Source organism: Oryx dammah, unplaced genomic scaffold, assembly GCF_014754425.2.
Source record: "Oryx dammah isolate SB20612 unplaced genomic scaffold, SCBI_Odam_1.1 HiC_scaffold_27, whole genome shotgun sequence".
In the NCBI taxonomy this organism is placed as follows: domain Eukaryota; kingdom Metazoa; phylum Chordata; class Mammalia; order Artiodactyla; family Bovidae; genus Oryx; species Oryx dammah.
The window spans coordinates 3,203,522-3,230,915 of record NW_024070211.1 but is presented as its reverse complement, the minus strand read 5'-3'; the positions used below and the strand labels follow the sequence as shown (position 1 = coordinate 3,230,915).

The following is a 27,394-nucleotide window of genomic DNA, read 5'->3' as shown; positions in this document are numbered from 1 at the left end:
AAGTAGCAGGCATCTTTTAATTTCATGGCTGCAGTCACCATCTGCAGTGATTTTGGAGGGCCCCCCCAAAAAAAAAAACAGTCTCTCACTGCTTCCAGTGTTTCCTCATCTATTTGCCATGAAGTGATGGGGCCAGATGCCATGATCTTCGTTTTCTGAATGTTGAGTTTTAAGCCAACTTTTTCACGCTCCTCTTTCACTTTCATCAAGAAGCTATTTAGTTCTTCTTCACTTTCTGCCATAATGATGGTGTCATCTGCATATCTGAGGTTATTGATATTTCTCCTGGCAATCTTGATTCCAGCTTGTGCTTCTTCCAGCCCAGCATTTCTCATGATGTACTCTGCATAGAAGTTAAATAAGCAGGGTGACAATATACAGCCTTGATGTACTCCTTTTCCTATTTGGAACCAGTCTGTTGTTCCATGTCCAGTTCTAACTGTTGCCTCCTGACCTGCATACAGGTTTCTCAGGAGGCAGGTCAGGTGGTCTGGTATTCCCATCTCTTGAAGAGTTTTCCACAGTTTATTGTGATCCACACAGTCAAAGGCTTTGGCACAGTCAATAAAGCAGAAATAGATGTTTTTCTGGAAGTTTCTTGCTTTTTCAATGATCCAGCAGATGTTGGCAATTTGATCTGTGGTTCCTCTGCCTTTTCTAAAACCAGCTTGAACATCTGGAAGTTCACAGTTCACGTATTGCTGAAGCCTCGCTTGGAGAATTTTGAGCATTACTTTACTAGCGTGTGAGATGAGTGCAATTGGGTAGTACTCTGAGCATTCTTTGGCACTGCCTTTCTTTGGGATTGGAATGGAAACTGACCTTTTCCAGTCCTGTGGCCACTGCTGAATTTTCCAAATTTGCTGGTATCTTGAGTGCAGCACTTTCACAGCATCATCTTTTAGGATTTGAAAGAGCTCAACTGGAATTCCATCACCTCCACTAGCTTTGCTCGTAGTGATGCTTCCTACAGCCCACTTGACTTTGCACATCAGGATGTCTGGCTCTAGGTGAGTGATCACACCATCGTGGTTATCTGGGTCATGAGATCTTTTTTGTACAGTTCTTCTGTGTATTCTTGCCACCTCTTCTTAACATGTTCTGCTTCTGTTAGGTCCATACCATTTCTGTTCTTTATTGAGCCCATCTTTGCATGAAATGTTCCCTTAGTATCTTTAATTTTCTTGAAGAGATCTCTAGTCTTTCCCATTCTATTGTTTTCCTCTACATCTCTCCTTGCTCTTTTTTGGAACTCTGCATTCCAAAGGGTATATATTTCCTTTTCTCCTTTGCCTTTGGCTTCTCTTCTTTACTCAGCTGTTTGTAAGGCCTTCTCAGACAACCATTTTGCCTTTTTGCATTTCTTTTTCTTGGGGACGGTCTTGATCCCTGTCTCCTATACAATGTCATGAACCTTCGTCTATAGTTCTTCAGGCACTCCATCTATCAAATGTAATCCCTTGAATCTATTTGTCACTTTCACTGTATAATCATAAGAGAGTTGATTTAGGTCATACCTGAATGATCTAGTGGTTTTCCCTACTTTCTTCAATTTAAGTCTGAATTTGGCAATAAGGATTTCATGATCTGAGCCACAGTCAGCTCCTGGTCTTGTGTTTGCTGACTGTATAGAGCTTCTCCATCTTTGGCTGCAAAGAATATGATCAGTCTGATTTCGGTGTTGAGCATCTGGTGATGTCCATGTGTAGAGCCTTCTCTTGTGTTGTTGGAAGAGGGTGTTTGCTGTGACCAGCGTGTTCTCTTGGCAAAAGTACTTTGTTTTGTAGCTTTGTTTTGTACTCCAAGGCCAAATTTGCCTGTTACTCCAGGTATCTCTTGACTTCCTACTTTTGCATTCCAGTCCCATATGATGAAAAGGACATTTTTGGGGGGTGTTAGTTCTAGAAGGTCTTGTAGGTCTGCACAGAACCGTTCAACTTAGCTTCTTCAGCATTACTGGTCAGGGCATAGACTTGGATTACCGTGATATTCAATGGCTTGCCTTGAAAACAAAGGAAACACTCCCACTCCCAAAACATACATTTTAAGATAACAGGATTAGAACTAACAAGAGAAACATCTTACCGGATCCACTCCCACAACATACATTCTCTCCTACCATCTCTGTTGAACAGTATGTGGAAGAGCGCCCCAGGACAGGACGTGGCATATGTGAACTCTTAGGAGAGTTGTGAGGAAGGAGGTTTGGGTGGCCAGGGCAAGCCTCAGGAAGGATGTGGGAAATGGCTAGATCTTGAAGCAAAGGTTTGATTTGAATAGCCAGAAAGAGTGGGCTGAAAGACAGCCTCGCAAGGAACAGTGTGAGAAAAGCATAGAAGCCACAAAATGCACAGCGTATTCAGGGGCAGAGAGTGGACCTACCTAGGTCAGGAATCGGCCAGGGACAGGGAAGAGAGCTGTGCCTAGTGGCAGAGGGTCCTGCGTGCCAGGCTCTGGGGCCCGCTCGTGCAGTGAGAGTGCAGGCACAGACATGCTCAGTGTCACCCCCGGCCCTGAGACTCTGAACTAGCAGCACAGACTCTTGTTGGCAGCCCATGACAGGGAAGCCTGTGCCTGGGTGCATGAAACGATGTATCCACTGGAGGTGAGCGTGGTGGGGAGAAGGGTACGAAGGGCTGCTGTGAAGAGTTCTGGGCTTTGCTCCACTACTACAGACCCTGAATAAACTTCTTTGGCTTTCAACAGCATCCAACCCTGGTTGAGGGGATGTGGGGCAGTTTCAAGTGGTACTAACAGATATTCATTCACTCACTCACTCACTCATTCATGCAATAATACCATACACTAAGCATTACCAGGCCCCCCTGGTAGCACAGCTGGTAAGGAATCTGCCTGCAATGCAGGAGACCCAGTTCAATCCCAGGGTTAGGAAGATCCCCTGGAGAAGGAAATGGTGACCCACTCCAGTGTTCTTGCCTGGGAAATCCCATGGATAAAGGAGCCTGGCGAGCTTCAGTCCACGGGGTCACAGTGACTCGGACACGACTTAGTGACTAACACTAACACGAGCGTTAGCTGAGGTCCTAGGGACACAAGAATCAGTGAGACACAAGACTCCTTGGCCCCGCTGAACTTAGCCGGGGGCACTGAGGGCCACCTGCTCAGCAGCCGTTCCACCTTCTGCCTTCAGGGAAACCTGATTTTGTCCATGTAGCAATGTGCTCAATCAATGCCGGCAAGAGTAGTCTCGGCTCAGGGCCCCATCCTTTACAGGGCGCCCATCTGGCCTCTCCCAGCCATACCCCTCCTGACAGAGAGAGGAGTCTACAAGGCCAAGGGGATGGGCCCACCTAGCCCACACTGTGGGTACCTGGTACCTCAATATTCCATGTCCAAACAGCCCCAAGCTCACTTCCAGCCTGCCGGAGGGAGTCCCTCCCATGACCCACTCTCCTAAGAGTGCAGCCACTGCCCACATTCCTAGGCTTGATGAGTGGTGAAGGGCAGCCGTTTGCAGGAAGGAGGCAGACAGGGCTTGGGTGTGTGGGAGTCCTCGTGTGGGACGGGAAGGAACCAGGGCTGGAAAGAGAAGGAAGAGGGCCAGTGAGCCAGGAGCCACATCCTGGCCTGAACCTCTGAGAAGATGGAGGTTTCTAAATTCACACCTGATCTTCCGTGTTGTTTGAAGGTGTGTCTGTTTGGAAGGTTAGGATATGTTTTTTTATCATTCTATGCTCTTGGCCTGAGCTCCACAAATGTTCAGACGGGCCTGTTCCTGGCTGCGGGGATCTGAGCCAGTCCCCCTTGCCAGATTCCTTGCTTTCCCAGACTCCTTTGCATCCAGGAATGATCAAGTGATCCAGACATGTGACCCCAGCAAAGGGCTTCTGGAAAATCGTTTCTACCTTGATCATGGAAGAGAAACCTATGAGGAAAGGCTCATGAGGAGAGCTTCCTTTTTCTCTTTTCTGCTTTTGAACACAACTGCTTAAGAACCATCTCTGGGGTGCAGGATGACACAGTGAAGGCCAACAGCCAGCATGCGAGGACGATGAAAGGTGTAAAGACCCTGGGTCTCGTCGTGCACGCTAAGTTGCTTGTGTCATGTCTGACTCTTTGCAACCCTACGGACTGCAGCCTTCCAGCCTCCTCTGTCTGTGGGCTGCTCTAGGCAAGCATCCTGGAGAGGGTTGCCATGCCCTCCTCCAGGGGATCTTCCTGACTGCACTCAAGTCTCACGTCTCCTGCGTTGACACTAGCAGCACCTAGGTCACGGAGCTTAGGGGCCAGCTCTGGAGCCATCCGCCTCTGGATTTTATGCTGCATGACTCATCAGTGTCATCATGGTTTTGGCCACACTTTGGGCAGTGTGTGATACAGCAGTGGCCAGCCATCCTAACAAAAACTTTGTGGTTTTTAATTTGTTTTTTGTATTTTTGCCAATGCTGCATAGCTTACAGGATATTAGTTTCCCAAACAGAGGTCAAACTCAGCCCCTGGCAGTCGAAGTACAGAGTCCTAACCACTGGACCACCAGGGAATTCCCAGAAACATGCTTTCTAAAGACTAGTGACAGAAATCAGTCTGGCTGGAAGATCAGCAGCCTGGCTGGTGGCATCTTGCCAGTCTGTGGGGAGGATTCCCCATGGGTGAAGTCAAACCAGAGGAAACTGAGAGCTCTTTGCTATACCTGCACGCTACTTTTACTATTATTGTCTCTAAAAACATAACCCCGTTCTGCCTGATGGTTTAAAATGAACCACAGCGCTACTTAGGGCTTCCCTGGTGACGCAGGGGTGAAGAACCCACCCGCCAAGGCAGGAGAGCTGGTGTGATCCCTGGGTAGGGAAGATCCCCTGGAGAAGGGAATGGCACCCCACTCCAGGATTCTTGCCTGGGAAATTCCATGGACAGAGAAGCCTGGTGGGCTGCAGTCCATGAGGTCGCAAAAGAGTCAGACATGAACGACAACATACCACTACTATAAATAAAAAGCCAAGATGACTTGCTATTATAGAAAGTAATAAAAAGATTTTTTAAAGTGAAATCCATGCTGAAAATAAAAACCTCTAAGTGCCTTGTGGTATCCCACATTGGATTCTGGGACTGTAAGAGGACATTAGTAGAATAACCAATGGGACTTCCCTGGTGGTCCGGTGGCTAAGAACCCGCCTTCCAGTGCAGGGGACATGGATGCAATCTCTGGTCTGGGAAGATCCCACATGCTGGGGAGCAACTAAGCCTGTACACCCCAACTACTGAAGCCCAAACACCCTAGAGGCTGTGCTCCAGAACAAGAGAAGCCACCGCACTCAGAAGCCCAGGCCGCAGAGCGAGAGAGTAGGCCCCAGTCATTGCAACTAGAGAAAGCCCACGCACAGCAATGAAGGCCCAGTGCAACCAAAAACAAATAAATAAGTAAATATTAAAAAAAAAATAAAAGTGGAAGTCGCTCAGTCGTGTCCGATTCTTTGTGACCCCATGGACTGTACAGTCCATGGAATTCTCTAGGCCAGAATACTGGAGTGGGTAGCCTTTCCCTTCTCCAGGGGATCTTTCCAACCACAGGATCAGATCCAGGTGTCCGCACTGCAGGCAGATTCTTTACCAGCTGAGCCGTAAGGGAAGCCCCGGGGGTTGGGGGGGGACCCAATAAAGTCTATACTTTAGTTAATGGTAATGTACCAATACTGTTATCAAGTCCAAACTTGTACTGCTCACCACTCAACAGGTCAATAAACCAGAAATAAGCTGTTGGGGCAAGGAATAGTGACTTTATTCAGAAAGCCAGCAGATCAAGAAGATGGTGAACCAGTGTCCCGAAGAATCATCCTCCCTGAGTTAGAATTCAGGCTTCTTTTACACTTAAAGGGGAGACGGTGTGGTCAGCTGATGCCAGCTTCTTGGTGTCAAAATCCTTTACTCTTGAAGCTGTCCACATAGGTCAGGTCAGGATGTTCTTGTAAACCTTCAGCAAGGCAAATGCTATTCTCTGCTCTGCAACTTTTTATCTCTATGTGAATGGAAAAGTGTATCTTTGAAGATCAGAGCCTTGAGAATGGGCTAGCCTGTGCATTTCAGGCCATAGGCAACATTCTTAACTGGAAGCAAGAGCAAAAGAATACAAAGGTTAAAGTAAAAGAAACAGATTCAATACAGAGTCAGGTTTGTTCTCCCCTATTACAATACTGGTCTCTCTGTCTTAAAAAAAAAAAAATGTAGCATGGTTATATAAGATGTTAACACTGGAGAAACAAGGTGAAGGGTTATATGGTTCTTAGGTAAGAATTCTGTACTGTCTTCGGAACATTTTGTCAATCTAAACTTCTTTCCTTCCAAAATAAAAAGGTTATTAAATAAATAATACAGTGCTTAAATCCTAACTCAGTATTCTGGAGAGCCAATGGCTCTGAGCTGAGGCCTATTCTCCCTTCCTTAAACAAGGATTAGCAGATGTTACAGGAGTACCATGGTATACTATTCTGTCTTTAAAAAAGAGAAAATAATCCCACTTGTAACATGTATGCACCCGGAAGACACTGTGCTCAATGAAATAAGCAGAAAAACAAGTTTTGTATGATCTCACGTGGGTGTACAGTCTAAAACAGTCAAACTCACAGAAGCAGAGAGTTAGAATGATAGTTTCCAGGCGTTGGGGGGGAAGGGGGAGGGAGATACGAGGACACGTCGGTCAAAGGGTACAAAGTCTTGATTATACAAGATGATCGACTGCAAGTTCTGTAGATCGAACACCCAGCACGGTGACCACAGGCAACAATGTGAAAGTTAGTCACTCGGTCAAGTCCCATTCTCTGCAGCCCCACAGACTGTAGCCCACCAGGCTCCTCTGTCCAGGGATTCTCCAGGCAAGAATACTGGAGTGGGTTGCCATTTCCTTCTCCAGGGGGCCTTCCCGACCCAGGGACTGAACCCAGGTCTTCCACATTTCAGGCAGATATTTTACTGGCTGAGCCACCAGGGAAGCCCATATAGGCAACAATATTGTATTGTATACTTAAAATTTGCTAAGAGGATAGACATTAAACCAAATCTTCTCAACACACACAGAAATTATGTAGGCATGATGGATTAAATGATTTAGTTTGATTGGAGTGATCTTTTCACAAGGTATACGTATATAAAAACATCAAATCGTATAACTTAAATATATATAATTGTCTATGTCAAAGATACCCAATAAAGTTTCTTTAAAAAAAGAAAAAGAAATATACATACCTTTTGTCTGTGAACCTGTAAGTCACAAAGAAAAATGGTTTAAATAATGGCCTTGATTATTAGTTTATGAGAAACAAATAAAAATTGTACCTCAACAACAACAAAAAGATTCAATAGTATCAAACTGTTCTCAGAAGAGTAAGGATTGAAGAGAATAACTTTGTCATGTAGGACTCAAGGTGATTTAACACAAGTTCGTGTACCAGCAAAAGACACCTAATGTATCACCAGTGATAAGAGTCTCATGCACTAGAAAATATTAGATCAGGGGCAAGTACAAACATTCTTAGATGAGAAGCAAGTAGGGGTCATCACTCATGCCTCTGTGTAAGAGATAAAGCAGAGAACTACAAAAGTATTAACCTAACACACAAGAACAGTGGGGGAAAATATTAACCCAAGTGACTTTGACCCTAAATGACTGCCATTCAGCTTAGCCAATTCTAGTTGATGGTCCCATTAACAGAAAGATGTTTAGTTCTTTGGGTCAAAGACGCCTTAGAAATGCAAACAAGAGATAAGTCGGCAACATAGGAGTATCCATGGTAACGAGAAACCACCCACAGTACCCTCCACCCTGACTCTCCTCTGCAGGTGTGTCCAGGCCTTCCCCTCGGTACCCGTTTATTTCTGAGCGTCGTTAGGAAAGAAGTGACCGTAAACGATCTTCTGTGTCATTCAGTCTCAAGTTCAACACGACAGCATCATACGGATATTCTACAGGAAGGGATACGGGGCTGCTTTCAGCGACGTCACCCCCAGAATTCAGTACCATCCAACAAACACTTGTGCCAGGCCAGCCCCCACCCACATCCTGGAAGGGCAGACATCAGTGGAACATAGGGAAGGAGCCTCGTTCTGCTGGGGAGCCACCCTCTAAAATTCATCTAAACATCTTTGAACCTGTATTGATGTTTGACCCTGCGGGATGGCAAGACAGCAGAACCGATCAGATCCGGGATCAAATCCTGGCTCTGCAATCGTGTAGCTTGATGCCTGAGTTGTTTAACACCCGCCACCCCCTCCTCTCATGCGAAGAGCTGACTCCTTGGAAAAGACTCTGATGCTGGGAGGGACTGGGGGCAGGAGGAGAAGGGGACGACCAAGGATGAGATGGCTGGATGGCATCACGGGCTCGATGGATGTGTCTGAGTGAGCTCCGGGAGTTGGTGATGGACAGGGAGGCCTGGCGTGCTGCGATTCATGGGGTCGCAAAGAGTCGGACACGACTGAGTGACTGAACTGAACTGAACTGAACTGAACCCCCCTCCTCAAGCTTCAGTTCCTTCCCCTGTGAAGTGGGGCTAATAACGGTATAAACTGCATGGGATTAAATGATAGAAAGCATATACAGGGCATGAAGAGCCAGCCACAAGGATAACGGTCTCTGAACAACATCCATGGCAATTTCTATGATTTCTGGGAGAATCAAACCTAACTGATCACCCAGGGAACTTTTTAAAATATAAATTCCTAGGCTTCCACACACCTGAGAAATTCTAAACTGGGCCAGTCTGGGGCAGCACCCAGGAACCTACGCTTCATGATATACATTTACAGTGTTTTACAGGGCCTCGTCTGTAGTAGGCCCTCAATAAATACAGGCCTCATCCCTGGCCTGGACCATTGCAACAGTCTCCTAACCACTCACCTGTGTCCGCTCTTATCCATGTGTCCACCTCCAGAAGCCAGTGGAATCATTTGGAAACGTGAAATCATGTCACATCACTGCCCCCAAACCCTCTACCACTCACCATTTCTTACCGAATAAAATTCATGAACAAGGCCCTACATCAGCAGCTCCTGGGCACACATTAGAAATACCTAGTGAGCTTATGAACAATACGTAGGCCTGGCCTAACCCCAGACCAGCAGAATCAGAATCTCTAGGGGTAGGGCTCAAGTAGGGTCATTACACCACATAGAGGACACCCAGTTACGATGGAATTTCAGATACCTGGTGAATAACTTTTTGGTATAACTATGTCCTGGGAAATATGGGGACATATTTATACTTAAAAAGTATCTATTTCTTGTATATCTGAAATTCCAGTGTAACCGAGTATGCTGTATTTTCATTTGCTAAACCTGGAAACCCTAGGCCACACAATATCCTTTCTAAAAAGCTCACAGTGGGGCTTCCCTGGTGGCTCAGTGGCAAAGAATCCGCCTCCCAATGCAGGAGACCCAGGTTCAATCCCCGGTCAGGAGGATCCCCCATGCTGCGGGATCGCTTGGCCCGTGAGCCACAGCTGTTGAGCCTGTGCTCTGGAGCCCAGGATCGCGACTGCTGAGCCCAGATGCTGCAGCTACTAAAGTCCCGGTGCCCTGGAACCCGTGATCTGCGAGAGGAGAGGCCGCTGCAGCGGGAAGCCAGCCCACCGTGACTAGAGAGTGGCCCCGACTCAGCACAGGGAGGAGCGCGTGCAGCAACGGAGACCCGGCCCAGCCAAGGGTAAAGAAATAAATTAAATTCAATTATATTTTAAAGAAAGCTCACAGTGAAACGGGCCCCATCACCTCTCATCTATTCCTCTCCCTCAAATCCCTCCACTCCATCCTTCTCCTTTAAAGTCAGCCACCTTCCCTGTCTCTACAGCTTGCAGTTGCTGTCTGCCTGGGATGCCCTGTCTGGGTCAGACACCAGCAAGCCTCCCTGACCTCTGCAAGAGTACCCTCCCCCAGGGTTCCCCTCGCCCTGCCTTACCGTGTCTTTGCAGCAACCACACGACATGGTATATTGTTTGTTTGGCTGTCCATCTCCTTTTCCCCACAAACTAGACTGTCAGCTCCATGACTTGTTGGAGACACTTTGGTTCTTTCCTCGCTGTCTCTGCAATGCCTAGAACCCTGCCAGCTACTCAGTAAATTCGGGCTGAATTAGTTAAGGGGGGATGAAAAGACTCTTCCGTCCAGCACGAGTTGTGCTCCCTAAACATTCCTGTGGGAGGAGCTGATAGATATCTTGGCCGAACTGGGTCTTGCTTGTGGCACACAGTATCTTTAGTTGCAGCATGCGAACTCTCAGTTGTGGCTATGTGGGATCTAGTTCCCTGACCAGGGATCAAACCTGGGCCCCCCCTGTACTGGGAGTGTGGAGTTTCAGCCCCTGGAACACCAGGCACGTCCCAGCCCCAGTAGAGGTATCTTTTACTGAGAATGAGAGCAGCTAATGTTTACTGAGCTTGTCCTGTGTGCCAGGCAGCATTCAAAGTGCTTCACCTGCATATGCTCACAACATATGTTTCATTCTCATGACAACCCTTGTAGGAACCATACTGATCCTCATTTTAAGACGAGGAAAGTGGATTTTTCAACAGCAAACCTCAAAAACCTCCAGTGCCTACACCAGAGGGACAAATGTGCTTTCTCTACGTTCCCTTCCTGTACCCTGGATTCTGGGTCAGGTCCCGCGTGCTGTTCATTGTTGGGGTGAGGAGGAAGCTGGGGTCAGGGGTGAGCACTGCGCAAAGCTGTAACTGCTCTAATGTCTGGAGTCAAGAGTGTTTGACACAGCGTCGCTCTTGAACTACAGGCAGGGCAAGGCTGTTGGGCAGAGTGGTGCCTGGAACCACAAAGCCAATCTGGCTAAAAGAGACATTGAGCCTAGGAGGGCTGGCTGGAGGTTTTCTGTCCGTGTTCACGTCCATGTAGTTATTAATTCTGCAACTGACAAGGCTCATGTGCTCAGAGATATACCTTCCATGCGCCCAAGGGGTGCACACCCATTTGACCCTCACAATGGCCTCATAGGAAAGGAGAGCTGCTATTCTTTGTCCTGAGTGGCCAGTGAGATGAGGAGACAGAAGCCTAGAACATTCCACAAGATGCATGAGTCACAGGCTTCTTGGAAGCTGGTCTCTGACCCTGATCAGTGCCTTTCCCATTCACAGCACTGGGCTGTCTTCACCTGGAATAACAGCAACAACCCTGCGGCCACAGTGACTCACTCTGGCTCATCACTAGCTCTTCAGGGGCAGGAGACAGATGGGCCCTCGGCGGAAGAGTTTCTCCCCTGTGGACAGAAGCTCCGTAACAGTGGGATGATGAAGGAGGCTGGGCCCTGTCCAGATAAAGAGATAAAAGACCATATATTCCTCATTCTCAAAGTCAAGAACTCCCTGACCACACATGCACAGAAAGGCTCCGTGGAGGTCAAAAAGGGAGGGGGGTCACCTCATAGGAAGTGATGTCAAGTACCCATAAGCCTCTTCACCAGAATCTACCTTGGCTGAAAGACGAGCAATGACCCATGGGAGGATCCTGAAAGTGAAAGTGATACTTGCTCAGTCAGGCCTAACGCCGGGGACGGTAGCCCGCCAGGCAGGCGAGAATTCTGGAAGTGGGTAGCCATTCCCTTCTCCAGGGGGTCTTCCCGACCCAAGGATGGAACTCACATCTCTCACATTGCAGGGAGATTCTTTACCATCTGAGCCACCAGGGAAGCCTCAGAGAGGATCCTGAAATACACCAAATACAGACTCAGAATCAGGCAAATCAAAATGATTGGCCAAAGAAAACTCAGAAAAAATGCCCCATAAAAGTAATTTAAACTACCACGAGGAGGCAACTTAGCAAGTCTTTCTGAGTACTGTACTCTTGTTTTCCTCCTAAGGAACACCTCATGTGTTTAACTACTTTCTATCTTTGTGGGAATTCTTTTCTGCACAGCCAAAGGGCCAGGGCCTGGTCACTGGCTGACCTACTGGCCAGGATCTGGTGCTCTCACTACAGGAACCTGGCCTCAGTCTCTGCTCTGGGAACCCAAGCTCCGCTCCAAGCCACTGCAGGCTGAGGCCACCCGAGATCACTGTGGCTTCTGCACAACCTTGACCTGAGCCTCAGTTTCCTTTCCTGTAGAATAGATGTGATGAGAATTCACAGGATTGCTAGAGGAATGAGGTCCATTCACATGTTTCTGGGCTCCAAAATCACTGCAGATGGTGACTGCAGCCATGAAATTAAAAGATGCTTACTCCTTGGAAGGAAAGTTATGACCAACCTAGACAGCATATTAAAAAACAGAGACATTACTTTGCCAACAAAGGTCCGTCTATGGCAACCCACTCCAGTGTTCTTGCCTGGAGAATCCTCGAGACAGGGGAGCCTGGTGGGCTGCCGTCTATGGGGTCACACAGAGTCGGACACGACTGAAGTGACTTAGCAGCAGCAGCAGCAGTCAAGACGATGGTTTTTCCAGTGGTCATGTATGGATGTGAGAGTTGGACTGTGAAGAAAGCTGAGCGCCGAAGAATTGATGCTTTTGAACTGTGGTGTTGGAGAAGACTCTTGAGAGTCCCTTGGACTGCAAGGAGATCCAACCAGTCCATCCTAAAGGAGATCAGTCCTGGGTGTTCATTGGAAGGACTGATGTTGAGGCTGAAACTCCAATACTTTGGCCACCTCATGCGAAGAGCTGACTCATTGGAAAAGACCCTGATGCTGGGAAAGATTGAGGGCAGGAGGAGAAGGGGACGACAGAGGATGAGATGGTTGGATGGCATTATCAACTCGATGGACATGGGTTTGGGTAGACTCCAGGAGTTGGTGATGGACAGGGAGGCCTGGCGTGGCACAGTTCATGGGGTGGCAAAGAGTTGGACACCACTGAGCGACTGAACTGCACTGAACTGAACACATTCATTATATCATTCTGAACCAACTATTGGGTTCAGAATCATTCCCAGTCCCTGTGGCTGGGCACACAGCAGAGGACTGACTCTCCTGGCTTTTAAATTCTAGTGGGGACAGCAAGCAATAAACAGAAACGGGAAGATAAACCACAACAATTTCACAGAGTGAGAAGCACTACAATTGACATAGAACAGGATGGGAAGCCTGGAGTGGGAGTCCCCAGGCTCTTAAACAGTACCTGGCTCTTAAATAGTAGGTGTTCAGAGCTATTTGTTCTCTGACTGGATGTGCTGGGTGGACGGGGAAGATTCACAGATGCCACCCTAGGGTGGTGGCGGGGGGTGGGGGGGGGTGGGGACGAGGGATGGGGGAGGGGAGAACCGGCATGGAGAGCCAGGGTCGCAGCACGAGGCAGTTCAGTTCAGTCGTTCAGTCGTGTCCGACTCTTTGCGACCCCATGGACTGCAACACGCCAGGCCTCCCTTCCATCACCAACTCCCGGAGCTTGCTCAAACCCATGTCCATCGAGTCGGTGATGCCATCCAACCATCTCATCCTCTGTCCTCCCCTTCTCCTCCCGCCTGCAGTCTTTGCAGCGCCAGGCAGGGGAGACCTCAAAGGCAAAGAAACGGAAGGGAAACTTGACAGCATGGATAGATCTCAACGCTCTGTGAACGTCACAGGGCTGTCTACCTAGGCGGGAAGGCGGGGTCTGTGGCCGGCTCTTTGATTTCACATAATCTGCTTTTGACGATTCCCCCCAGATGGCCGCGCGGCTCTCCGCGTGGGGGGCCGAGTCCGGCGAGCACTTTCCGCAGCGCCGAACCCGCGACGGCGCACGGGCCCACGGAGCGAGACTCGCGCGGGGCTGGCGGGTCACTGCCTGAGCCGGGCACCCCGGGACACGCGCCTGGGCCGGGAGCCCGGAAGCACCGGGAGCGCGCGGGGCGGGGCGCTGGGCGGCGGGACCCGCGGGACCCGCGCGCGGGGCGGGGCCGGAGCAGCCCGGCCCCCTGGCCCTCGGCGCGCCGCCACCTTCAGGTAAGGGGCGCGCGCTCCGCGCCGCCCGGCCCGCGGGCCCGTTGCCCCCTCCTCCCCCGCCCCGGCCCCCGGTGCCAAGGGCGCGGCGGCGGCCCGGCGCCGACCGGCCGGAGTCAAGGCCGCCGGGCGGCTTCTTGCTTTCCGTCCGAGCCGGAAGTGCGCTTAGAGCCACACGCCCTGGCCGCAGATGGGGAAACTGAGGCCGGGCCTCCCCTGGTAAATGAGGACTCTGGTCCGGGCCAGGGAGGGGACGGTGCTTGCCCAACCCAAGGTCACCCGGGGTCGCCGGGCTTCCCCATGGCTCACGGGGCCCCTCGGGCGCTCCTCGTCCCGCCGCCTTCGGGCCCCTGCAGCCCTCTGAGCTCTCAGGAGACACTTAAACTGGGAGGGAGGCGACGGTGTTGAGAATAACCTCTGGAGAAAAGGCCCCAGGGTCACAGGGAGCCCAGGTGGCCTCCTCCTGTCTCCTGTTGTTAGAGGAAGGATGAATTTCTACTGATTTACTCACTTTGGGGCGGATTTTACACCTGGGTAAGCTGAGACTCAGAGAGAGGAGAGAACTTCCCCAAGACCACTCGGCTGGGAAAGACGTCAGGATAAGAACCTGGATTCTCCAACTCCAGAGCCTGACCCAGCACCTGGCCAGAGGAGGGCTTCACACACACACACACACACACACACCCCCCTCCGGTCTCCTCTCTGACACACACACACACACACACAAACACACCGCTCTGGTCTCCTCCCTTCCCTGCTCAGGGTGGCGCAGGAAGGCAGGACCACAGCCCCGCTAGACTCCAGGCCTTGGTCTGGACACCACTGCCTAATGCGGCGGAGGAGTCAACAGTGAGTTCTGTGTTCACTAACTCAGCATTCATTTCAGGGCAGAAACATGAAGCCCTTTAAGCTTTGGGGGCGTCCACCAAATATATATTGAATGCCTACTGTGTGCGGTTTAGGCACTGAGAATACAGCAGTCAGTGAGACAAGAGCTACCCTGGGAGGGTTGGGCGAGCAGTAGCTGGGTGGGGGTACATTGCAGAGAGTGGAGTAAACCCTGCCCTTCAGCCTGAGCGGGAGGAGGGATGAGGAGGAGCACTGGAATCTTCTCCCCCTGAAGTCTGAGAAGAGGGCAGGAAGGGATGAAAGCTCACAGCTCCAAGTCCTACCAGGCCTTGTTTGGGATGCTTTGCCAACCTGAGCTCCCCCAACCCCACCCCTAGGGATTTGGAGAGGAGGGGCTGGGTGGGTAGAGGGCGGCCCTGAACTGACCTCAGAGTCTGGAAAGCTAGCTGTGTGATCTTGGGTGTGTCATTCTACCTCTCTTGGCCTGTTTTCTCGTCATACGGCAGGAGTCCCGATACTTCACAGCATTGGTGGTGCTATGCTGAAACGCTTCGGAAATCGTAAGCAGGGTCCAGGTTGTGGCTCACATCAGAGACCTTGCCAAATCAGGCGTGAGCCGGGGTGTATTGTTTATTCATAGTGTTTATTTAGAGACTCTAGTGACCCTGTGGATAACCTGTGAGTGCTCTCTGTAAAGAAATGTTTAAGAGGCAGAGGGAGGGTGGCCGAGTTGAAGGCTGGGAGCCTGAGCTTCCCTGCTCTGCTGTCTCGGGACATAGAGCCTGTGTCGCGGTCCGCATGTCAGCTTTCAGAACCCTTGCGGTCACATGTACTGCATCACACAGAGGGGGCTCAGGCCCTCAGTCTGCAGCTTCCAGAGTCATCCTAAACAAGCTAAGTAACCTGTCTGTGCCTCGGTTGCCTCACCTGTAAAATACCTGTCCCCAGGGTTGTCATGGGGACGAAAGAGGCCAGAGCCACAAAGGGCCCTGTGTAGAGCTGCCACCCTGGGAGCCTTTCCAAGGCCTGGGAGTGGTAGGATGGCACAGTTGGCTGCCTTGGTTGCCGTGGCCAAGCATATACCAGAATGGCACCATTTAGACACTGGGGGTACAACGGTCAACAAGACGCATGCTGCCCTGGTTGGGGTGGCAGGAAGGGAGGTTCATCAAGATCACAGCCTGGAGAGTTTCTCGTGAGCCTGAAATCATCTTTCTCTGCACTGGTACCACGAGGCTGCAAGTGGCCGGATCAGCCTCCCGGGCCCACACACGTGGGACCTGAGAAACGTCATTAGGTGTTTATCCTCACTCTGTCCTTTATGACCTGATGGTTTTGTAACCATTGCTGTACATTTTAAGCTGTGGCAGCAGATGAAATGGCGGGGGGGGGCTCGCTGCCTTGAATATGTTACAATGAGCAGAAGGGGGCTAAAAAGGGTATTGAACCCACTTGCCACTTTGCCACCCTCCTCTTGACAGCCAGACCCATCCGATTGTACCACCCTCTGCTCAAAACCCTCCTGTGGCTTCCTACTTTCTTAGGGTGAGGTAAAGTCGCTCAGTCGTGTCTGACTCTTTGCAACCCCGTGGACTGTAGCTTACCAGGCTCCTACGTCCATGGGATTCTCCAGGCAAGAATACTGGAGTGGGTTGCCATTTCCTTCTCCAGGGGATCTTCCCGACCCAGGGATCGAACCCAGGTCTCCCGCATTGGAGGCAGACGCTTTAACCTCTGAGCCACCAGGGAAGCCACTTTCTTAGGGTAAAGAGAAAGAACAAAAACCTCAGCACGGCCCTGAAAGTCCTGCCGCCTGGGCCCCACCTACACCTGGCCTTCTCCTCCAGCTGCGTCTCAGACCACTTTATCAGTAGCCCTCTGTGCTCGAGTGCACTGCTGCCTCTGCCTCAGGGTCTTTGCATGGGCTCTTCTAGACTGCTTCTCCTCCCTCAGCTCCCTTTTTCTTTTTTTTTTTTTTTTACCATCCATCATTTTTATTATTGGTCTTTTTAGTGGATTTAGACAAAGCAGAAAATTGCAAATCAACTCTTCCATCAGCGAATTTAGTACTTATCTAGATTACCTTAATTACTATAGTTTGTATTGAACATTTAAAAACAAGATATTTATTATTAGATTTTGAAGCCTCAACATAGATATGACTTCTGACAGGACAGGCTTTCACAAGTATTGAAAATAGTTTCCAGATCTTCTGTCTTCTTTTGAAGATCTTAGGAGATTCATAAGGACAACAGATTTGATGACTGGAGTTACCATCCAAGAGGAAAATTAACGTGAAATTACAAATCTTTTTTTTTTTTGCTTGGTAGTGTTCTACTCATGAGATCTGAGTTTCCTGACCAGGGATTGAGCCTGGGCCGTGGCAGTGAAAGTGCTGAGTCCTAACCACTGGACTGCCAGGGAACTCTCTAAACTGCAAGTCTTGATTGTTCTTACTTTTTAACAAAATGCTCAACAGAATTTTAAAAAGACAAAAAAATGTTACATTTACATAAAAGTGAAAGTTGCTCAAAAGTGTTTGACTCTTTGTGACCCCATGGACTACACAATCCATCGAATTCTCTAGGCCGGAATACTGGAGTGGGTTGCTGCTGCTGCTGCTACTGCTGCTAAGTTGCTTCAGTCGTGTCCAACTATGTATGATCCCAGAGACGGCAGCCCACCAGGCTCCCCCATCCCTGGGATTCTTCAGGCAAGAATACTGGAGTGGGTTGCCGTTTCCTTCTCCATTAAAACAGATGTATATATTACTCATTTATTTTTTAATTTGGCTGCCTGGGGTTTTAGTTGCAGCATGCAGGATCTTTCGTTGCAGCATGCAGATTCTTAGCTGCGGCATAGAACGTTGGCTCTTAGTTCCCCAATCCAGGATGGAACCCGGGCCCCCTGCACTGGGAGTATGGAGTTTCAGCTGCTGGACCCCCAGGGAAGCCCTGCTGATGGTTATTTCACTGGACTGCAGACTCATTTAAAAAATTCACCTGTGGCCACTTAACTCAGAAAAAGAGGAAGAAAGAGAGAAAAAGAACATCACACCCCAGCTGCACCAGGCTCCCCTACCCTGCAATCCCCCTGCCAACACACACACACACATCAAAATTTAAAAAAAAGGGGGGGGCCACAGTTGGCTCGCTTTTAAGAAAAACAAAATAAGTTCATTCTTGCATGACATCTTTTAAAGACTAGGTGCTGCAGAACTTCCCCAACCAGGGATTGAACTTGCCCCCCCGCCCCAGCTATGGAAATGCAGTCTTAACCAGTGGACCACCAGGGACGTCCAAAGGCCTTGGAGTTTTAATGATTTAAAGGACTTTCAGGGCCTCCCTGGTGGCTCAGTGGTAAGGAATCCACCCACCAGTGCCCGAGACTCAGGTTTAATCCCTGGATCAGAAAGATCCCCTGGAGAAGGAAATGGCAACCCACCCCAGTATTCTTCCCTGGAGAATCGCATGGACAGAGGAGCCTGGCGGGATACAGTCCCAGGGTCACAAAGAGGCAGACACGACTTACTGACTAAACAACAACAACCAAGTGCTTTCAAGGACGGTACTGACCACATCTGCTCTCCTCAGTGCTCACTGTGGGATTTTGGCTGCTACGAGAAATCCCACTGTACTGTTTACGGCATCCATCAAGAAATGTGATCGAGCACCTCTGTGGGTGCCTGTAGAACCCAGGCCAGATGTTTCGGAGTGGCATCTCCCCCTACTACTGACAGAAATAGCCCAGCCTGTGTTTTCTTTGGTGACTGATAATATGACCTGTAAGACAAAAGTCGTGACCGTGTTGTGGTAAAACACATTCCCGTTCCAGACTGGCCGCCTGCGTCCCGCCTCGGGGCCACGAGTCCTGCCGTGGACCGGGGCCTCCCTGGGCACCTCCCCATGTGCGTGTCGTTTCCCTGCATGGCAGGGCTCTCCTGGGGCAGAGGTAGACCTTTCTCAGCATTCCTTGGGATCTTCGTGTCGCCTGGGCAGGGACAAGAGCCCCAGGGAGTCGGGATTACTCCTTGCATCAGTGACGTGCTGAGTCCAGGGTGGTGCTGGACGGGCCCTGTGCGAGTGAGGTGGCCCCGAGCACAAAGGCACCTCCAGCCCTGACCAGCAGGGTCTTTTGCTCGCTGTAGGAATCCAGCACCCTTTTGCCCTCTCTCTCAGAATCAGTCCAGCTTCTCAGACATACTTGAGACTCTCAGTTCAGCTTCAGACTGGATCCTGATCCCTAACCAGACCAAGGAGTGGAGGCTACTGAGGACCAGTATACACATTCAGGTGGCACCCCCCGCCTCCAACCTCAACTGCCACCACACTCCCTCGATTGAAAGAGTTTGGGGCCCATCCCATCCGACTGGCCAGTCTGTGGAGCTGGAACCCTGGGCCCCTCCACCTCACCGTCACGGATGGCTGAGAGTTGCCCTTGTCCATCTTGTTGATTACAAGACCTGCTGGTCAAAGGAATGGGACCTAACCGTGACCTCACCCACAGTGGCTCAGCTGGGCCATGTGCAGCCAGGGCTTTGTGAGATAAAGCACTCCCCTTCTAGTGATCAAAAACACAACAATTTCTAATTAAATTTTTTTTAATTATTAAAGCTCTAATGGCCCAGTGGTAAAGAATCCACCTTGGAATGCAAAGGACTTGGATTCAGTCCCCGGTCAGGATGACCTAGCATCCCACAAGCCACAGAGCGACTAAGCCCACATACCCCAGCCCATGTGCTCTGGAACCTCTGCCCCACAAGAAGAGAGTCCACACGCCACAGCGGAAGACCCCGTGTGCCGTGGCTAAGACCTGACTCAGCCGGATAAATAGGTAAATATTCTTTTAAAAAGCTCTAATAAGCTTGCAACAGAAAAATGTTAGAAATCTAGAAAAAAAGAATAGAAACCGATTACTTCTAGGCTCACAGCCCTGCCACCGAGTAGAAACTATCATTCACAGTTTTTTTTTTTAAGTGGAGGATAATTGCTTTACAATGTTATGATGGCTTCTGCCATACAACAACTCGAATCAGCCATAAGTGTATGTATATATATCCCCTCCCTCTAAAGCCTCCCTCCCACCCCTCTAGGTCATCAGAGAGGGCCAGGCTGGGCTCCCTGTGTTATGTAGCAGCTTCCCATTAGCTGTCTGTTTTACATATGGTAGTCTGTATGTTGGTAAAGAAGCAAGGTCTGATGCTATAAAGAGCAATATTGCACAGGAACCTGGAATGTTAGCTCCATGAATCAAGGAAAATTGGAAGTGGTCAAACAGGAGATGACAAGAGTGAACATCGACATTCTAGGAATCAGTGAACTAATATGGACTAGAATGGGTGAATTTAACTCAGGACCATTATATCTACTACTGTGGGCAGGAATCCCTTAGAAGAAATGGAGTAGCCATCACAGTCAACTTGGATGCAATCTCAAAAACGACAGAATGACCTCTGTTCATTTCCAAGGCAAACCATTCAATATGACGGTGATCCAAGCCTATGCCCCAACCAGTAACGCTGAAGAAGCTGAAGTTGAATGGTTTCTGTGAAGACCGTTTAGAACTTACACCCCAAAAAGATGTCCTTTTCATTATAGGGGACTGGAATGCAAAAGTAGGAAGTCAAGAAACACCTGGAGTAACAGGCAAATTTGGCCATGGAGTATGGAATGAAGCAGGGCAAAGGCTAATAGAGTTTTGCCAAGAGAACGCACTGGTCATAGCAAACACCCTCTTCCAACAACACAAGAGAAGACTCTACACATGGACATCACCAGATGGTCAACACCGAAATCAGATTGATTATATTCTTTGCAGCCAAAGATGGAGAAGCTCTATACAGTCAGCAAAAACAAGACTGGGAGCTGACTGTGGCTCAGATCATGAACTTCTTATTGCCAAATTCAGACTGAAATTGAAGAAAGTAGGGAAAACCACTAGACCATTCAGGTATGACCTCAATCAAATCCCTTATGACTATACAGTGGAAGTGAGAAATAGATTTAAGGGCCTAGATCTGATAGATAGAGTGCCTGATGAACTATGGACGGATGTTCGTGACATTGTACAGGAGACAGGGATCAAGACCATCCCCATGGAAAAGAAATGCAAGAAAGCAAAATGGTTGTCTGGGGAGGCCTTACAAATAGCTGTGAAAAGAAGAGAAGCAAAAAGCAAAGGAGAAAAGGAAAGATATAAGCATCTGAATGCAGAGTTCCAAAGAATAGCAAGAAGAGATGAGAAAGCCTTCCTCAGCAATCAATGCAAAGAAATAGAGGAAAAGAATAGAATGGGAAAGACTAGAGATCTCTTCAAGAAAATTAGAGACACCAAGGGAACATTTCATGCAAAGATGGGCTCAATAACGGACAGAAATGGTATGGACCTAACAGAAGCAGAAGATATTAAGAAGAGGTGGCAAGAATACACAGAAGAACTGTACAAAAAAGATCTTCATGACCCAGATAACCACAATGGTGTGATCACTCACCTAGAGCCAGACATTCTGGAATGTGAAGTCAAGTGGGTCTTAGAAAGCATCACTATGAACAAAGCTAGTGGAGGTGATGGAATTCCAGTTGAGCTATTTCAAATCCTGAAAGATGATGCTGTGAAAGTGTTGCACTCAATATGCCAGCAAATTTGGAAAACTCAGCAGTGGCCACAGGACTGGGAAAGGTCAGTTTTCATTCCAATCCCAAAGAAAGGCAATGCCAAAGAATGCTCAAACTACCACACAATTGCACTCATCTCACACGCTAGTAAAGTAATGCTCAAAATTCTCCAAGCCAGGCTTCAGCAATATGTGAACCGTGAACTTCCTGATGTTCAAGCTGGTTTTTGAAAAGGCAGAGGAACCAGAGATCAAATTGCCAACATCCACTGGATCATCAAAAAACTGAGAGAGTTCTAGAAAAACATCTATTATTGCTTTATTGACTATGCCAAAGCCTTTGACTGTGTGGATCACAATAAACTCTGGAAAATTCTGAAAGAGATGAGAATACCAGACCATCTGACGTGTCTCTTGAGAAACCTGTATGCAGGTGAGGAAGCAACAGTTAGAACTAGACATGGAACAACAAACTGGTTCCAAATAGGAAAAGGAGTACGTCAAATAAGCAGGTATTGTCACCCTGCTTATTTAACTTATATGCAAGTACATCATGAGAAATGCTGGGCTGGAAGAAGCACAAGCTGGAATCAAGATTGCCAGGAGAAATATCAGTAACCTCAGATATGCAGATGATACCACCCTTATGGCAGAAAGTGAAGAGGAACTAAGAAGCCTCTTGATGAAAGTAAAGGAGGAGAGAGAAAAAGTTGGCTTAAAACTCAACATTCAGAAAACTAAGATCATGGCATCTGGTCCCATCACTTCATGGGAAATAGATGGGGAAACAGTGAAAACAGTGTCAGACTTTATTTTGGGGGGCTCCAAAATCACTGCAGATGGTGATTGCAGCCATGAAATTAAAAGACGCTTTCTGCTTGGAAGGAAAGTTATGACCAACCTAGATAGCATACTTAAAAGCAGAGATATTACTTTGCCAACAAAGGTCCATCTAGTCAAAGCTATGGTTTTTCTAGTGGTCATGTATGGATGTGAGAGTTGGACGGTGAAGAAAGCTGAGTGCTGCAGAATTGATGCTTTTGAACTGTAGTGTTGGAGAAGACTCTTGAGAGTCCCTTGGACTGCAAGGAGATCCAAACAGTCCATCCTAAAGGAGATCAGTCCTGGGTGTTCATTGGAAGGACTGATGCTGAGGCTGAAACTCCAATACTTTGGCCACCTCATGCGAAGAGTTGACTCATTGGAAAAGACTCTGATGCCTGGAGGGATTGGGGGCAGGAAGAGAAGGGGACAACAGAGGATGAGATGGCTGGATGGCATCACTGACTCAATGGACATGGGTTTGGGTATACTTCGAGAGTTGTTGATGGACAGGGAGGCCTGGCGTACTGCAATTCATGGTGTCACAAAGAGTCGGACGTGACTGAGCAACTGAACTGAACTGATGTTGGTAAAGAATCTGCCTACAATGCAGGAGACCCTGGTTCGATTCCTGGGTCAGGAAGATCCACTGGAAAAGGGATAGGCCACCCACTCCTGTATTCTTGAGTTTCCCTGGTGGCCCAGATGGTAAAGAATCTGCTTGCAATGCGGGAGACCTGGGTTTGATCCCTGGGTTGGGAGGATCCCCTGCAGAAGGGAAAGGCTACCCACTCCAGTATTCTGGCCTGGAGAATTGCATGGACTGTTCAGAGCTGAACATGACTGAGTGACTTTCACTTGCATACGGTAGTGTGTATGTCAGGATCATTAACGTTTTGATGTATTGCCTTGTCGTCTTTATGCTCTGTGAAACATTTTTTAGAAACATAGCTGGCATTGTATTGTGTATCCCATGGTGTACTGTTAACTACTTCCCTGGAAAACAGATTCTCTTCGTTTGTGGGGCTTGCCAGTCTGTGTGATGGAAATAGCCCCTCTGTGGCCCATTTCAGGCTCCCAGCATCACTGAACACAGAGCTGGGAGAGGTGCCAGTCTGAGCTGACATCAGTACACCATATTAGGATTTAAAATCACAATCCATCGGGGACTTCCCTGGCAGTCCAGTGGTTAAGACCTCTACTCCCCATGCAGAGGATGTGGGTTCGATCCCTGGCTGGGGAGCTAAGATCCCACATGCCTCCAGGCCACAAAACCAAAGCATAAAGCAGAGGCAGTATTGTAACAAATTCATAGACTTTAAAATGGTCCTCATCAAAAATATATTAAAAGAAAACTCTTCATTCTGATCTTATAGTCAATACACAGTCATTGTTGAAAATTCATAAAATTTAAGCATATAAAGAAAAGATTAAAATCACACAGAATCTGCAGCCACCAACCCCCACCCACCGCAGTGTACAGCCACTGTCAGCCACCCTGATGTAAGCCCAGCAGTCCCCTCCATGCAGGTAGAGACATAAAATAACTGTCTTCAGAGTTCAAAAGCAATACATCGCTGTGACACCAGGGAAATCCAGAAAAGCCTCTGGTGTCCCACCATCCAGAGATCCCTGTGGTGACTGTTCTTACAGACATTTTACTTGTCTGTCTTTTTAATATGGTTGGACTTATTCCTTGAATCTCCTGGTTTATAGTCATACTACATGCTTGTACCTCATAGGAAGGTAACATCCAGGGGAAGCGTGTTACCACTGTTAATTGATTAAAAACCCCTTGGAGGGTTAAGAGCCTGCACTTCCTCTGCGGGGGCCTTGGGTTCAATTCCTGGCCCAGGAACTAAAGTTCTGCATGCCACACGGCATGGCCAAAAAGAGACCTGAGAGAAGCTTGCAGAGGCAGAAAAGATTCTGGCTCCTTAAACACAGAAAATGGCCTGTTAGGATGAAGCTCAGATTATTTGAAGTTTGGGTCGCTGAGCATCTTTGGGCATCCGTGGGCTGAGCGTTATTTGGGTCTCTGAGCATCTTTTTGGTTCTTCAGAAACACCCTCTCTACTCTCCCACTGGGCTCTGGGACATCTCTGGGTAATTCCAAATGCTGGGCCCTTGTTCCATCTGCCTTCTTCATCTGATGTTCAAGGGGAGGGTAAGAAGAGGAGTGCCTTTCCAGAGAGAATAACCAGGAAAATCTAGCTTTTGCTTACGCCTCAAAATTCCTTCATCACTTGTTCATGTCACAGGCAGTTTCTGAGCACTCACTCCGTGGCACGCAGATGGCTGGGCCCTGAAATACTGGTACAGAGGAGATCCAGTGCCAGCCCTCTGCCGCCAGGCTAGCCAAGCAGCGGGTGCAGCAGGGTATGAAGACTTGGAACCGACAATTCATGCCAAGAGCCAGGCGGCTCTCGATGAATGATCAATGCCTACAGACCTGGGGGGCAAAGGCCAGAAGTAGGGTCAGGGCCCCCCCAAGCCCCGGGGCTAACCCCCCTCTTTCCCACGGGCCTCCTCCCGGTCCCACACCCTATGGACCCACAGGCTGGTTTTTCTGGTTTGTTCCTCCAGGGCAATTTGCATATTTCTCAAAGAACTTCCAAGAAGCTGGACAGCCTGTTTTCAGACTTAGAGAGAAGGGAAGCCCAAGGTTGTTTCTTGAAATCTGGGTATTATATAAGGTTTCTTTCTCTTCAGAACCTTGGTCATTGTTTAAAATGATCTTTCTTTTTCAGTGTTTTCTTTCTATTTTCTTTCCAACTCCTTGTATGAAATAGAATAATCTTAATTTAAATGTTTTGAGTTTATGTATTGTCTGTCTCCCTGCTACAGTGTATCTCCATGGTGGAAGGTGGTTGTCTGTGTGTCTTAGTCACTGCTGGGTCCCCAGCGTGTAAGACAGCACCTGTACATATTTATTGTATTTATCTGGTACGTATTTGGTAAATTAACTGATTGATTTGGAGTGGAGGTGAATATTTATTTTGGGTTTATTTTAACTTAAAGTTCTCAAATTCTATAGCAATGCTCCACTGCTTTTTTCTTTTTAATTGATTATGGGCTCACAGGCAGTTGCAGAAATAGCGTTGAGAGGCCCAGTGTTCCCTCACTCGGCTCTGCACGTGGCCCTGGCCTTCACAGTCAGGTTGGACTCCTCAGCTGGGCGAACTTGGTCCCGCAGGGTGTAGGCCCTGGCAGCTTCCCCTCCAACCTCATTTCTTCCCTCCCCGCCTCTACACCCACCCATTGTCCAAGCCCTGGCTACACTGAGCATCCTTTTGGTTCTTCAAAAGCATCTTCTGTCTTCTCCGTTTGGGACTGACACGTTGTCTCCTCTGCTGAGAACATTCTCTTGCCACTGACCCCGGCCCGTCTGAGGTCGCCTTCTCCGGGAAGCCAGTTCTGGGCCCGCCTCTGTGTGTCTGGCTGTCTGGGTTTCCTGTGCCGCAGCATTTACCCCACTGCTTCTCCGTCGTCTGTTTGCCTGTCTGTGTCTGCCACTGTGCCGTTTCTCCTCCTAGATCGCCTTCCCCAGCCCGTCTTAGCTCCGGCAGGCCTCTGCTGGAACGGCCCCTTTTGTCTGATAGCACTGCCACCCTCTCCTTCCTCATCACTTCATACTCCCCTCACCCTGGTTGCTCTTCCCTGGCAGTCACTGAATATTGAACTGAATATTTATCTGTTTATCTGCTTACTGACTGGTTACTTGGGCTTCCCTGGTCACTTGGATGGTAAAGAATCCGCTTGCCGTGCAGGAGACCCCAGGCTCTCGGTGCAGGTCCAATCCTCAGGTGGGGAAGAGCCCCTGGAGGAGGGCATGGCCACCCACTCCAATACTCCTGCCTGGAGAATCCCATGGACGGAGGAGCCTGGCAGGCTACAGTCCATAGCCTTGCAAAGAGTCGGGCACAACTGAGCAACTAACACTATCACTTATTACTTATTTATTTAGCGGACTGTTAAGAGCTTGGACCATGCATTCAGTTCCTCTGAGTGGAAAAAAAAAGGTCCACCACTTAGTAGCTATGTGATTATGGGCAAGTTACTTAAATTATGATTATGACGTGTCAGTATAGTAGTGCCTGTCTCCCTCCTGAACGTGAGCCCCTTGAGGGCAGGGAATTTGTCAGTTTTGTGCCGTGATCTGCCCCAAGGCTGCCCAGAACAGGGCATCCTGCCTCATATATCCTTCTTCATTCATCCAGCAAGTAGTGATTGAACACCAACCATATTCCACGGCTGGCTCAGAAAGCTATGGGTACAGCAGTGAGAAAACACCCAGGGGTCTGCCTCAAGAGGTTTGCATTCTACTTATGTACACAAGTAAACAAATAATCTAAAAATATATTGCTTAAGACGGAAGTAAGTATTACAGAAATTGAACCGGGGTACTGGGCTAGAGAAGCCGAGTAGCTTGGCCTAGAGGAGGTGAAGGACAAATGCAGAGTGTCCTGGGCTGGGAGGACAGCAGGTGCAAAGGCCCAGGGGGAGGACCAGCTTGCGTGTTAGAGAGCGAAAAGCCAGCCAGTGTGGCTATAGTGCAGTGAACACGGTGGGCATGGGGTGTACAGGCTGGGATTTAGAGGCAGGCAGAGGCCAGATCAGGACTGTGTAGACCACCATGAAAGGACTGGTCTTCATCCTGGGGCGATGGGAGGCCTCTGGAGGACTTTAAGCAGGTGAGTGCCACGACCGCTATATATGACAACAAGGCCGCTCGGGCTGTTGTGCAGAGAGTGGATTTATAGGGACGTCATGAGTGTATTTTGTTGAATGGATGGACGAGTGGATGAATGGATGAATTTGGCCTGAGCTGAGTTCTTCGGGCACTCAGCACACCCTCTTCCCCGCTGTGGTTAGAGGCAGGCCAGCTTAGGATTCTCTGATTAGAAGGCTGTTTCTTCTTGAGCTGAGAACTAACATGGGGTTCCCCAAATACAAGCCCAATAAAATACCACCGTGGGCTCCTCTGGGTAGGAGCAGCAGTTACTCCAGCCTCCAAATGGCACGTGGTGGTGTTGATTAAAGGTGGTAGGGGCCGCCGGGTCTGCTGACCTGAAGGCCGGCACGGCCCTGCTCATCATCTTTGTTCATGGGTTGTTCCTCTGCCCTTTGCTCACGGCCATGGTCTGTGCTGATTATCTGAGCCAGGGAGTTCAGTTCAGGCGCTCAGTCGTGTCCGACTCTTTGCGACCCCATGGACTGCAGCACACCAGGCCTCCCTGT

General features: G+C 49.0%; 1 protein-coding gene and 1 long non-coding RNA gene across 3 annotated transcripts in view; one reads left to right on the top strand and one right to left on the bottom strand.

Annotated features, from left to right (window-relative positions):
- Positions 1 to 5,720: 5,720 nt before the first annotated feature.
- Positions 5,721 to 11,522, bottom strand: LOC120854982. The gene is made up of 3 exons (XR_005719115.1): positions 11,480 to 11,522; positions 11,148 to 11,260; positions 5,721 to 7,914 (listed from the first exon to the last, which is right to left on the bottom strand). It is a non-coding gene; the product is annotated as an uncharacterized LOC120854982 (long non-coding RNA).
- Positions 11,523 to 13,811: 2,289 nt separating this feature from the next.
- TMCO4 (transmembrane and coiled-coil domains 4) overlaps positions 13,812 to 27,394 on the top strand; it is a 100,819-nt gene continuing 87,236 nt past the window's right edge. The window contains exons 1-2 of one of the 2 annotated variants that reach the window (XM_040229438.1): positions 13,812 to 13,872; positions 24,740 to 24,837. The gene's annotated coding sequence lies outside the window, so the exon portion shown is untranslated. Of the gene's footprint in view, positions 13,873 to 18,765; positions 19,552 to 24,739; positions 24,838 to 27,394 lie in introns of those variants that run through there. The other variant, XM_040229439.1, reaches the window with a different exon arrangement.